This window comes from Aythya marila (assembly GCF_965140915.1).
Source record: "Aythya marila genome assembly, chromosome: 8".
In the NCBI taxonomy this organism is placed as follows: domain Eukaryota; kingdom Metazoa; phylum Chordata; class Aves; order Anseriformes; family Anatidae; genus Aythya; species Aythya marila.
The window spans coordinates 8017536-8030278 of record NC_139049.1 but is presented as its reverse complement, the minus strand read 5'-3'; the positions used below and the strand labels follow the sequence as shown (position 1 = coordinate 8030278).

The window sequence follows — 12743 nt, the reverse complement described above, 5'->3', positions numbered from 1 at the left end:
AATCCTATATATATACACTACTGCAATATATCTAACAGTGGTCTTTCTTCCTTTCAAATGCAATTTACTGCACAGTACATTTGTTATATATGATTACTTTGTTATTTAATTGTAATACACTTTTAAATAGCTCATGAAGAAGTTGCAACGATTCAGGAACTTTGAATATATAATAGAACAGGTATTGTAAAGTCAGTATGTCTAAAATGTCACTTGTCTGATACTGTTCTTCACAGCAACAAGGTACATGTATAATCATGGATTTCACATAATTCTCATTCTTCTTAGTGAGCTGTAATATTTCCTGATTAAAGGGATTGTTTTGTTTTTCATTAGATTAAGAAAAACTTAAAATATTGTGAAAATATTTTACAAGTCTATTTGTCATCTTTATTCATGTTAAGTAGCACTTTCACAGCACTTCAAAGTTCATTGTGGTCTGGCTGGTAGAATTCTGTGCCCGGCATTTAATTTTTCCAACTTCCATAACATGCCTTAGGTCTGTTTACAAAATGAGTTAGCCAGGTGCCTTCAGAAAACTTGCTTACTCAATGTAAACTATTTTTTCTTCAACTGTGACTTCCCAAATGAATACAGAAATTTCATCATTTTCTGTCTTTGAGAGTCAATCTACTTAAAATCTTCTTAGTTAACTGTGTTGGTGAGATGGATTAGGAAAGGCATTGTTCCATCACCTTGTTTTGATGATGTATATAGATCTTAAGGCTAAGTAGTTAGCATTAGGTGGAATACATAGATACAATGACCAGAGATTTTTCAGTTTATGAAATTAACTGATTGTATTAACATTAGGAAGTAATAACAAGTAACATTGTCAAATGTCTGAGTCAATAAAAGAAGGTATGGTAGTACTTCCAACTTTTCCTTCTCTGCAATATGATGCTTTCTGTTACTGTAAAGTGGCACTGCCATCCTAGAAAGGAATTTCTAAACCCACAGTTCACTGTAGCCTGATAGATAGCTCTACCTCCAGGTCATTCCCACCTTAGAGGAAGATGTTCACCTCATAACTTTGATAATGATGATTTTACAACAGCTCGTTTGTCTAAAATGATAATCGAAGATCCCTCCCAATAGCCTCGGAGCTGCTTACTCTGAAGCATTCTCAGTAGTCGGTCCTGTTCCTCCTAACATGCAACACTTTGCCAAGGTCATACTAAAAGAGTCTGAATGACCACCTGAATCAATCACAAAGACATAAAAATAGCATCGCTGAGTTTTTGTTACCAGGAAACTGCCACAATTAATAGAATTATATGAATTTATAATGCCAGTAGACATTCAACTTACTTTGATTTGTTGTTTTTCTTAAGGATTGAGATCTGTGAACTGCCAAATAAGAGGAAAAATGGGAAGTAAAAACTAATCAAGTCTTTAAAATTTGGTGCACTTTAAATGTGATTTTTTTAATCATTTTTAGCTCAATTGTAATTTTCATGCAATCTGATGTCAGTCTCAGTACAAAAACAAATGATCATTTGGGTCACTGTTTGAATAAATTATATAAATTAATTTTTCAGTATCAATCAGATACCGGATATCTGGAACTTCACTTGTGAAATAAATTTTACTCTTATGATATTCTTGGGTGTTGAAAAATGCACTTAGAGTTTGATAGTCTTTATAAAAACTGGTCAGCTAATCAGAATCTACACATTACAGAATATTTTGATATGCTGTGTGTTTGTCTTTTTTGAATTTCTACTCAAAGAACACAACAGTAATTAAAAATGGACAGTATCTACAAAAATACCTTTTAAATAATCATTTATTAAAATTATTAAACCACTTTGAACAAGTGATAAAATGCAAGTACACAGTGAAAACATAGCTTGCTTTTCAAAAAGGGTACATTCAGATAAATATAGAGCCTAGCCTTTAGACCATCTCTGCAATAGCTGTCTGTGCTTGATGATGAGAGTTACAGGGCAATAGTGATAAATGACTGGGTCCCTTAGTTTATTTTGAATTTGATGGGAAGATGGAAAACTAAATTCCCTTCCAGAGTCAGGGAATGTTGTTTATTAACAGGTGCTGTTGCATAACAAACAAATATAACCACAATTTTCCATTTGCAACTCAGCTTGGTTTTTTTCCTTTTGTATTTGTTTCAGATTTGGTTTGTTAACTCTGCTTTTCTCTGTGCTGAAGTCTTCTCTAGTTGCAATGGGAAGAGAAAAGAAAGCTAGTAAAAACATAAAATCCCTAAAAGAGTTTTGGCTATTTAGAAGGATAAGAGTGTGGCTATTTTGTAGTGTTTACTCCTTATTAAGGATTCTAAAAACACTATATTTTGAAGGAGCTCTGTAACTTAAAGATACTTGATGTACAGTAAATGCTACTAAGTTCAACATTGAAAAGCTAAAGTACAAACTCTTGTTTGCAAAATGTCAAGGTAGTTAGGTTACAGAATCTAGGAGACCGGGCAGGACTTTCCTGGCAGAGCTAATCCATAGCTAGGACTGTTGCTCAAATCTTGTAAATCGCCCTGTCAGGTGTACGATCCTTGTCCTAGCTGTTAGATATGGACTTATTAATGGCTAAAGAAAGTGGCAGACTTGTAAGACCTAGGCAGAGGTTTTAGGCAAAGTTCTTTTCTTAACTCAGTATCTTGCCCCTGCACTGGTCTCAACCTAATTCCTTCCTCCCTCCTTGCTCCCCCATATCCACCATGGCTATCAAGTCAGGCACAAGGATGTCAGACTTAGAAAGTGCTGTATTTTGTGGTGAAAAGTTGGTAACAGACATCTCTGTGAGAGGAGGCAGGATTTGTCCCCCAAGAGATACTTCTTACTAAATAATATCACTGTTTTATCTGTGAGTATAAACACTGGTTTTGTCTCTTAATGACTGTTTCTGTTTTACTGCTGCTTCCCACCAGGAAGTTGACTGCTAACATAATTAGCAGATGATTGCATGGGGGAGGCTGAAATCTTTAACAGCTGTTTTAAGGCACTCTGTAACAAATCTTCTCCAGTGCTGAACACCTAAAGTAGTTGAAGGATGTTCTTTAAAACAACACAGATCATGGGACCATTGGGTAAAGACATATGGGAAGGACTTACTTAACATGCTCAGTTAGTTGAGAGGAGAGAGGGAAAAAAAAAAATAAAATAAAACAAACAAACAAAAAAGGAGGAATCCCATTTTAAAGTAGTTAGTGGATTAGTATGAGTTCTTGTGTGGACTAAATGTACCACAGAAATCAGTACAAAAGATCAACATTACTAGTGCAGTTTAGAAACTGGATGTGTAACACTGAGATGCCTAGCAGAATTATCATATAATAAAAATATTTTAAAACTGGACATTTCATATGCTTCAAGTGATCTATTTCTTTGTTACAGGATAAAAGGGAGACAATAGGAACCAGTGTTTTTTACCACTTCTTGTAGAAGAGTCATTCTGAGAGTAATGCACAGTGCAGCACAGAAGTTTACCATTATAAATAATCATAATCATTGGCTGTGATAGAATAATAATCATAAAATTAAGAGAGAAACCATTTGGGAAGGAACTGCTTCAGTTCCCCAAGGAATACTATAGTGTCTGCCAGATGTAAAGTAGCATGTATCAAGTTCTAGATGGAAAAATAAGAGCTTTAGAGTATTAAGTGTATAATTAAGTAATGATTGAAGTACCAAGCACATTTACAAATGGTGCACCATCTTGTCCCAGAGGAAGACTACTTGATCTGTCAGAGTTCTGAAGCTGCGACACTTGAAGCTTTTCTGCACAAGAAAATTCTGCTGGGGCACACCACCAAAGTCTTCTAAGAAAAGATACGGATTTAAAAATACTGAAGTGTTCCTCCTCTTTTTATGTCTTTCTCCCAATTCTCATTTCTGGTAGTTTAAGTAGACTACAGAAAAAGTGTTTTTTTTGCTTTCACTGCTGTCATAAGAATGATGTCAGAACAGAAATTACCTTGAGGCTGACAGAATTGTTTCCTCATCTCCCTCTTCCTCCCTTCCACACAAAGAAATGCATTCCCCTTTTTATCTACAAAAGGGACCTAATCCTACATAAGTTTAGAAGGAAGGTGAATTCTGAGATACATTAAGAACTTATGCATGTGAGACTCCACTCCTACACTTGCCATGTAAGTATAAACTTGGACTTTCAAGTGTGGCTGATGCAGTGGCTTTACAAATGCTATCATTTCTTTTTTTTTTTTTTTAATTTAGGTGGTGCTGCACAGTGGGAAAGGGGTTGGCCTGTACATACAGCAATTTTTTCAGGTTTTAGGGCAACTGAAGTTTTCCAGCTACTACTGTGTAGAGTCTCACTGCAGATACTATGAAAACACTTAGTTTTTCAGTGAATTAATTAGACCGTCAGGATCTTCACAGAATCACAGAATTTCTAGGTTGGAAGAGACCTCAAGATCATAAAGTCCAACCTCTGACCTAACGCTAACAAGTCCTCCACTAAACCATATCCCTAAGCTCTACATCTAAACGTCTTTTGAAGACTTCCAGGGATGGTGACTCCACCACTTCCCTGGGCAGCCTGTTCCAATGTCTAACAACCCTTTCGGTAAAGAAGTTCTTCCTAACATCTAACCTAAAACTCCCCTGGCGCAACTTAAGCCCATTCCCCCTCGACCTGTCACCAGGCACATGGGAGAACAGACCAACCCCCGCCTCGCTACAGCCTCCTTTGAGGTAACTGTAGAGAGTGATAAGGTCGCCCCTGAGCCTCCTTTTCTCCAGGCTGAACAAGCCCAGCTCCCTCAGCCGCTCCTCGTAGGACTTGTTCACAAGGCCCCTCACCAGCTTCATCGCCCTTCTCTGGACTCGCTCGAGCACGTCGATGTCCTTCTTGTAGCGAGGGGCCCAAAACTGAACACAGTACTCAAGGTGCGGCCTCACCAGAGCTGAGTACAGGGGGACGATCACCTCCCTAGCCCTGCTGGCCATACTGTTTCTGATACAAGCCAGGATGCTGTTGGCCTTCTTGGCCACCTGAGCACACTGCTGGCTCATATTCAGCCGACTATCCACCATCACTCCCAGGTCCTTCTCTGCCTGGCAGCTCTCCAACCATTCCTCTCCCAGCCTGTAGCTCTGCTTGGGGTTATTGCACCCCAGGTGCAGGACCCTGCACTTGGCCTTGTTGAACTTCATGCAGTTGACCTCAGCCCATCGGTGTAGCCTATCCAGATCCTCCTGCAGAGCTTTCCTACCCTCCAGCAGATCGACACACGCACCTAGCTTGGTGTCATCTGCGAACTTACTGATGGTGCACTCAATGCCCTCGTCCAGATCATCGATGAAGATATTAAAGAGGACCGGCCCCAGCACCGAGCCCTGGGGGACTCCACTAGTGACTGGCCTCCAACTGGACTTGGCTCCATTCACCACGACTCTTTGGGCCCGGCTATCCAGCCAGTTTCTAACCCAACGAAGAGTGCGCCAGTCCTAGCCAAGAGCAGCCAGTTTCTTGAGGAGAATGCTGTGGGAGACGGTGTCAAAAGCCTTGCTGAAGTCAAGGTAGACCACATCCACAGCCTTTCCCTTGTCCACCCAGCGCGTCACTTTGTCATAGAAGGAGATCAGGTTCGTGAAGCAGGATCTGCCTTTCATAAACCCATGCTGACTGGGCCTGATCGCCTGCTTGCCCTGCAAGTGCTGTGTGATGACTCTCAGGAGGATCTGCTCCATGAGCTTTCCTGGCACTGAGGTCAAACTGACAGGCCTGTAGTTTCCTGGGTCTGCCCTCCGGCCCTTCTTGTAGATGGGCGTCACGTTTGCTAGCCGCCAGTCAACTGGGACCACCCCCGATAGCCAGGACTGCTGATAAATGATGGAAAGTGGCTTGGCCAGCTCCTCTGCCAGTTCTCTCAGTACCCTTGGGTGGATCCCATCCGGCCCCATCGACTTGTGCACATCTAAGTGCCGTAGCAGGTCACCAACCAGTTCTTCATGGATAATGAGGGCCACATCCTGCTCCCCATCCCCTTCCACCAGCTCAGGGTACTGAGTGTCCAGAGAACAACTGGTATTGCTGCTAAAGACTGAGGCAAAGAAGGCATTGAGCACCTCCGCCTTTTCCTCATCTCTTGTAACTAAGTTTCCCCCCGCATCCAGTAAAGGATGGAGATTCTCCTTAGTCCTCCTTTTTGTGTTGATGTATTTATAGAAACGTTTTTTGTTATCTTTAACGGCAGTAGCCAGATTGAGATCCAGATGAGCTTTGGCCTTCCTAATTTTGTCCCTGCACAGCCTCGCAACATCCTTATAGTCCTCCCTAGTGGCCTGCCCACTTTTCCAAAGCTTATAAACCCTCTTTTTTCTCCTAAGCTCAAGCCACAATTCTCTGTTCAGCCAGGCTGGTCTTCTTCCCTGCCAGCTCGTCTTTGGGCACGTAGGGACAGACCGTTCCTGCGCCATTAATATTTCCCTCTTGAAGAGCGCCCAGCCTTCCTGGACCCCTCTGCCCTTCAAAACCGCCTCCCAAGGGACTCCACCAACTAGTGTCCTGAGCAGCTCAAAGTCAGCCCTCCGAAAGTCCAATACAGCGGTTTTACTGGTCCCCTTCCTGGCCTCGCCAAGAATAGTGAACTCCACCATTTCGTGGTCACTCTGCCCAAGACAGCTCCTGACAACCACATCCTGCACCAGTCCTTCTCTGTTTGTGAAGAGAAGGTCTAGCGGGGCACCACCCCTGGTAGGCTCACTAACCAGCTGCGTCAGGAAGCTATCTTCCACGCTCTCCAGAAACCTCCTAGACCGCTTCCTCTGGGCTGTGTTGTGCTTCCAGGATATGTCAGGGAAGTTGAAGTCCCCCACGAGAACAAGCGCTGAAGATTTCGCAACTTCTGTCAGCTGCCTGTAGAATTCCTCATCCGTCTCCTCATCCTGGTTCAGCGGTCTATAGCAGACCCCGACCAGGACACTAGCCTTGTTGTCCCTGCCGATCCTGAGCAGTTTCAATCACAATCAAGCTTCTAAAATAGAACTTAGGCTTCTAAATCGTTTAATTTACTTTGAAAATTTACTTATGAGGATAATTCAAAATAAATTTGGCAATATTTGCTGAAGTCCTCTTACTTTGTAGCTTCGAGCTTAGCGATATGGTTTAGTGGGGACTGCTAGCGTTAGGTCAGAGGTTGGACTCGATGATCTTGAGGTCTCTTCCAACCTAGAAATTCTGTGATTCTGTGATTCTGTTAAATAAAGAACTCATAAAAGTTAAATCGATGTCAAAATGACAGAAGTATTTCTTAAAGGAAAGAGGAGGATTATTTTGAAGAAAACAATAGAACCTTCTTTTGAGGAAATTATAATAGAATTTTTGTGTGAGTTGAATCTAGACTCAGATATTTTAAATCATTTGATTCAGAAATGTGTGGGCTTTTTATCCCCTTTTAGTTTAGCAATCTCAGGTGATTTCCAAAACGAAAGTCAAAGGGAGGGCTTTACTCAGTAATTCACACTGACAAATGACTGTTAAAGTGCCTTCTGAGACTTACAGTAGGGAGTTGTTCCTTGAAAGTCACCAGTCAACATGACAGCCAGCAGCATACAATTGTCCAAGTGATGTGTGGAGGTGTTCTGTATTATCTGAATCTTTCCTTCCAAGATAGGTGGCAATGCTCATTAAGTAGTAAGCATATCAGAAGGGAAAACTAATTTTAATTTAATCCATTAAGTAGCCACTATAAGAATAGTTCTTGCACAAAGGTAACATTTAGTTCTATAGTTTCATCATGAACTGCAGCAAAATTACTCAAATCTTTACCTTGATATAGGAGCAGTATTTGAAACACATTCCCAGTACCAGCTAATGTCTCTTGTTACTTATGTATCAAAATGAGAAGAATACAGATTTGAGAAATGTAAATTTTTGTTCCATGACTGTGAAATTGTAAATACAGCATATGGAAAAGTTATGAAATCCAATGCTTTGAGGGTGGGAGCTGGAAAATGTATCAGGGTTTAGTGTTTTTTGTTGTTGTTGTTGTTGTTATTGTTGTTGTTGTTGTTCTTTAATTTTTATCTTTGTGATTTTGCAGTGGCACAATAATGGTGATTCTTCCTAGAACATATTGCCTCTGTATACCACCTTGAACTCCAACAAGTGGTAGAATTAAATAGTAGTATAAAGCAGATATGACTGTACAATCATGTGTAGGATTGCATATACAATCTATTAATATGACAGACTATTAATTCACCAATTCAATGCTGTAATATGTACTTGATGGTGTTGAATATTGCTAGAAATATTCAGCATTGATAAAATTTACCTTGGTGTGCAAGATCCAAAGAAAGCCCAACATATTGCTGAATCTTACATAAACCCAAAGTGTAAAAGATATTTAAAACCTAAAATGCTACATATGCTTCTATGAGGTCAATACAATGAATCTCATTCTGCACATCTTAAAAACATCCATATGCTTCTCTTTTTCTATCTGTAAAATATTGTGGGAAAATAATTTTTCCAATAAATTAAAGCTCTTTAACAGATACATATTTTTTTTAAGGACTCCGGGACAAAATACACTTATTGCCTACATTTATGGCTATATTGTATATTTGAGAAAGGAAGACACCAGGCATTAGCAAGTCTGTGAGTTATAAATGGATCTCCCTGTAATGCAGCCACCATATATGCATAATCTGAGTGTGTGACTGTGCAGGAAATACAGGAGAAGAGAAAGACGGATCTAGCAGCACAAATGGGAGAAATGGCACATAATGTTCAAGCGTAGCAGTTACTTCAAACCATGACCCACTCCAGGTATGTCTTTACCAGTGAGTTAACATGCCCATGCACTGACATTAAATTGCACAAAACATTCTACATACACACCGGAAAACTGTTTCAGCCTCCAGAATAGGGTGACTGCCTGCAACCTGCCTTCTAGGAGTGTTTCCTTGGACACTCCAACTGCTGAATCACTTATGGGTGCTGTTCAACAGCTGGCCAAAGCATACAGCAGAAAATTTAAAGAGGTCACTAGTATAAGCAGTCATTCTTCGATGGTGGGGAACATTCTAGAATTGCTTGAATTTACTGAACTAAAACAAATGCAGCATCATAACTTTATAAGCTTCTGAAGAATGGACTAGAAGTACACAAACAGTTTAAGAAACATGAGGTAAATTTGACTCTTCAAGATACTTAAGCACTGAGTTATTTACAGAAAGTAGGCACTCCTATCAGCAGAATTTAAATGTTTGGGTTTTTATTTTTTTATTTTTAACTTAGAATTTTTAAGTCTCTAGTATCTTCTTGTTTGGCTTTTTTAAAGTATATAATGACTATATATTTACACAGGTACATGACACAAGAAAACACATTTTGTTTTCTAAACAGCTCTTTCCAAAGCTGACACAGGAACCTAAAATAAATATCTTCTTTTCTGCCCTTTTCTGAAGCAAGTTATTTACCAGATTTTAAACATATCAGGTCTTCACTTAGTAGGATATTTTCTATTTTTATTTGTGTAGCTCTTCAACACAGCTGGTAAGACTAAGAATTGACTATCAGTAGGTTTATGGAAACTGAAACATTTTATTATGTAATTTACTGTTATAATTGCACTTCAGTGAGACCTCACTGAGTTAGTGGGTAAATAACTGTTGTGCTAACCACTGAGTTAACCCTTTACTCCTGCTTCCTTCCCAAGCACCCAAACTGAAAGACAATCTGCATTATGACAGTTAAGAAAAACATCTCAGTGTATTTAATAAATCAAACCATTTAGTTTCAGATATTTTCAACAGTGAAAGTAAAATATGAGCTTCACAAAGGGATATTAGTGATATTTACAAAATTAGTGAAAAAGTCAATCATTCAGTCTTTTCATTACCCTTAGTCCAATGGCCGGAATATTTATAAGGCCAGATGAAACCTGGTATGCTACCCTACCTGCTGCAGAAATAGCCCACATGGCACACCCATACTTTAGCTACTGGGCCGATCTTTTACCTGTTCTCCTGCAGAAAAAATTCATGTTGATCTAGGCAATATTTAAATATTTTTCATAGTGACAGGAACATGAATGCCTCAACTTGTAAAATAAAAAACTAACCACAATGATTTGAGTAATGTTTTTCATATAAAATGTGAATAGCTTAATATGAAAAGATTGCCTCAGAATAGTCCAGGAATTTAACATTATTGAATTAACATCATCTAATTGTACCAGGTTAAATGGTAGATGTTGGTGAAAGTTTAAGCTATAAATCAGAAAGAGATAATTTGTGATTCCTGTGTGCTGTAAGCATCATCTTTACCTCCAAGGTTTTCAAAGGGAGCTAGGTCCTTTGAAAATCTAGCCCTTAAAAACAAAACTGGTCTTAACATACTTCCCCCCCCCCCCCCCCCCCCCCCCAGGAAAAACTACTCAGAAAATTCAAGAATGTTGATTGTTTTAAATAGTTTATGTATTTGCCAAAGGCTTGCTGTGTTTTTGTTCACAAAGAAACTTCTTTTATGGAAAAGAGTATACAACACAATTTGATAGTTTGTGGAATACGACAGCCCAGAACCCATCTGCTACTGAGGCCAACTGCAACATTTATTAGGAATTATGCCATGCAAGTGTAGTTACCTTTATTCTGAGAGAGAAATGCAAAAGTAGTAAAATGGATGTTACCTTATTGGGGAAGGATGGGTAAGAAACGGACAATGAAAGACACCAAAAAAAAGAAAAACCTAAATGAAGCTCCACCATGGAGAGAAAAGGAAAATTATAAAACTGCCTGCAACCAGGCACAGATCTAAGAATAGTTTCCTGAATCAGGATTCTATTACATTCAGCTAAGAACAACTCTATGTTTGTATCTTATAAATGAACAGGATCCTTCAAAATAAAGAGCTGATCAAACCCTGCTCCTAAAAAAACATAACCTGTAAGGTTTCAAAACTGGACACTATGCTTATGTTGAAAATATATCTTCCAGAAAAAAAAAAAAGACCTACATCATTCCAATCATATTTATTATTAAGTAGTACCATATGAATTTCTGGAAAACTATTCCTTTGAAACTGAGATTCGGTGGTACAGAACCCTGGCTGGTTTTGTGGCAGGCAGATCAGAGGAATGATTGCATCTCCTCTCCGCTTTGAAGAATCAACAGGCATCTACAAGCACAGAGATGGCATGTATGCCCCTCAGCCAGCAAAGAGTGAACATCTTTCTAGAAAGGGAGAGAGGAAGGAGAAAAGAGAGACCTCCAGGATGAACAGACAAGAAACAGAGGGTTTCAGCTGGTAACAGACCTGAAATTCACAGACCACAGATGGAAAACAGTCGATGTAAATCTGAGTGCAGGAGCTGAAAGCAACTGGAAGTATGAAGTTGCAGTGAACTGGAAGTGTGCAGAAAATTATTTCCAGGATCTTAATCGAGGGCAAGTAACCTCCCAAAATGAACTATCTTGATCACTTGCTATTGTGTGGCCATATTTTAAGGCTGCTTCAATTGTATTATAATGTTAGGGTATTCTATTCATAGTCAACGTCCATTCAGCTGAAGAGAGTGCAAGCAACACCTTTGGCAATATCTGTATTACACATTAATTAGAAGATAGCACTAGAAACATAATTCACCAAAACCAAACTCGGACCATTTAAGGTTGCAAAGAAAAAGAATAATATAAAATAAAGGCATACTTGTGATATTGCTCCTTTGACTAATTATTACAAAGTAACAATTTATCTTAGGGTCCCCACAGGTTTGTTGTCTCTTTCATTAAACATTTCATGAAAGTAGGTGTAATATTTGAAATATTCCATTTGACAGTATTTCTGCGCAGAGTATGCTTTTCATACTAGTAGCAAAATAACATGGCATGGAGTAACATGTTAGTATTAGAAGAGATCCTTGAATACAGAAATACAAGAATCTCAACAGAATCCTATAGTAAGGTGGACAAACAAACTCAAATTTCTTTTTTTTTTAAGAATGGACTTTGTTCAGTTAACAGAAAACTAGCATCAGAAAAGACTGCTATGGTAACTTGCAGAGCTGGAAGAGAGGAGTGCTGCTATGACAGCCTCATGTAAAGTGGGATCCTGTTTGTGTTGTGGGGAAACAACTGTGCAGCCTACCCCCACACCGCAGCTGTGCCTAGCCCTGGCAGAGGACAACACCTGAAGATCTGGAAAGCCATTTCTGCTAGCCATTTGCAGTCCCAGGTTCTTATTTTGTGGTTCGTATTTTTTATTTCTATATGTGTCCAGAGATCTTCCTTACATTGCTTGAATGAATATCAACAAAATAACTAGAAGTAACTATTCATTTTCCACTAGTCCTTAGGCATAATTTTCCATCTATAATTATGCTCTGTAATACTGTCATGCTATAACTCCACTATCAATGTTTTCCAAGGCCTATTTCTATATATTTCATCAAGCAGACACAGACTTGAAATTGAAATTTCTATATCTAAAGAGGTGCTGTGGTTTGTGCAGGTGCTTATGCACTATTTTCTGCTGAGACCAGGCAACACTTCCTCCATAGAACGTAACTTTATAAAGTTTAGGAAAGTCAAACAACTGGTATCAGGGAAGTACTTGGCAGAAGTTTGACCTAGAGCTGGCAAAGTATTGTCATGGAGTGGTCCAAAGAGAAAATGTATAGAGAATATTTTGTTTATTTTAGCCATCGAAATCCTAGCTGGTAAAATAAGAAAAGTTGTGTTTTTTATTTTCTTATGCCAGTGGAAAGTAAAATGTAGGTATAAGTTGCCAAGATCCAC

At 39.1% G+C, this 12743-nt stretch overlaps 1 protein-coding gene across 8 annotated transcripts in view; it reads right to left on the bottom strand.

Moving 5' to 3' along the window:
- Positions 1-12743, bottom strand: part of KCNT2 (potassium sodium-activated channel subfamily T member 2) — a 150269-nt gene that overhangs the window by 136400 nt on the left and 1126 nt on the right. The gene's annotated exons all lie outside the window — the stretch shown is intronic.